This window comes from Arachis stenosperma, chromosome 6 (assembly GCF_014773155.1).
Source record: "Arachis stenosperma cultivar V10309 chromosome 6, arast.V10309.gnm1.PFL2, whole genome shotgun sequence".
In the NCBI taxonomy this organism is placed as follows: Eukaryota; Viridiplantae; Streptophyta; class Magnoliopsida; order Fabales; family Fabaceae; genus Arachis; species Arachis stenosperma.
In genome coordinates this window covers 11,638,344-11,640,105 of record NC_080382.1, presented here as the reverse complement: position 1 = coordinate 11,640,105, position 1,762 = coordinate 11,638,344, and the positions used below count along the sequence as shown (strand labels likewise).

Genomic DNA, 1,762 nt, shown 5'->3' with positions numbered 1-1,762 from the left:
TTTCAAAATTTTTCAAAATCAAATCTTTTTCAAAATCATATCTTTTCAATCATGTGTTTTCAAAATCAATTTCTTTCCTTTTTCAAAAATACTTGCTCTCAATTAATGATTTGATTCAACATATCAAGTATGCTGTCTTTTCTGTTGAGAAAGGTTTAATGTTTGAATCATATCTTTCTTGATAGCCAAGTCATTAATTTTCAAAATCAAATCTTTTTTAAAAAAATGTTTTTCAAATCATATCTTCTCAATCACATCTTTTTAAAACTAATCATATCTTCTTAACCACATCTTTTTCAAAATAATTTTCAATCATATCTTTTTAATTTCTAATTTCAAATTCTTTTTAAAAAATCACTTGATTTCTTTCCTACTTTTATTTTCGAAAATCAATTAGTCTTTTTTTTTTCAAAATGTTTTCAAAATCTTTTACTTAATTTTCGAAAATTGCTTCCCTTCTTCTCACATCCTTTTATTTATGGACTAACACTATTCCTTGATGCAAAAATTCGAACTCCATCCTCTTTGATAAGTTCGAATTTTCTACTTCTATCTTCCATTTTTCTTTTCCTCTGACACCTCAAGGAATCTCTATACTAGGACATAGAGGATTCCATATTTTCTTGTTTTCTTCTCTTTCTTATGAGCAGGAGCAAAGACAAAAGCATTCTTGTTGAGGCTGATCCTGAACCTGAAAGGACCTTGAAGCGAAAGCTAAGAGAAGCTAAGGCACAACTCTCTGTAGAGGACCTAACCGAATTCTTCAAAGAAGAAGAATACATGGCAGGCGAAAACAACAACAATGCCAACAATGCAAGGAAGGTGCTGGGTGACTTTACTGCACCTACTCCCGACTTCTATGGGAGAAGCATCTCTATCCCTGCCATTGGAGCAAACAACTTTGAGCTTAAGCCTCAATTAGTTTCTCTAATGCAACAGAATTGCAAGTTTCATGGACTTCCATTGGAAGATCCTCATCAGTTTTTGGCTGAGTTCTTGCAAATCTGTGACACTGTCAAGACTAATGGGGTTGACCCTGAGGTCTACAGACTTATGCTATTCCCTTTTGCTGTAAGAGACAGAGCTAGGACATGGTTGGACTCACAACCTAAAGAAAGCCTGGACTCTTAGGAAAAGCTAGTCAATGCCTTCTTGGCAAAGTTCTTTCCACCTCAAAAATTGAGTAAGCTTAGAGTGGAAGTCCAAACCTTCAGACAGAAGGAAGGAGAATCCCTCTATGAAGCTTGGGAAAGATACAAACAGTTAATCAGAAAGTGTCCCACTGATATGCTTTCTGAATGGAGCATCATAGGTATTTTCTATGATGGTCTCTCTGAACTGTCCAAGATGTCTTTGGATAGCTCTGCTGGAGGATCTCTTCATCTGAAGAAGACGCCTACAGAAGCTCAAGAGCTGATTGAAATGGTTGCAAATAACCAATTCATGTACACTTCTGAAAGGAATCATGTGAACAATGGGACTAGTCAGAAGAAAGGAGTTCTTGAGATTGACAATCTGAATGCCATATTGGCTCAGAACAAAATATTGACTCAACAAGTCAATATGATTTCTCAAAGTCTGTCTGGAATGCAAAATGCACCAAGCAGTACTAAGGAAGCTTCATCTGAGGAAGAAGCTTATGATCCTGAGAACCCTTCAATGGAAGAGGTGAATTACATGGGAGAACCCTATGGAAACACCTATAATCCTTCATGGAGAAATCATCCAAATCTCTCATGGAAGGATCAACAGAGACCTCAAC

The 1,762-nt window shown here is 36.0% G+C and overlaps 1 non-coding gene across 1 annotated transcript; it reads right to left on the bottom strand.

Moving 5' to 3' along the window:
• Positions 1–1,185: 1,185 nt before the first annotated feature.
• Positions 1,186–1,293, bottom strand: LOC130938656 (small nucleolar RNA R71). The gene has a single exon (XR_009069814.1). It is a non-coding gene; the product is annotated as a small nucleolar RNA R71 (small nucleolar RNA).
• Between the last annotated feature and the right edge of the window lie 469 nt (positions 1,294–1,762).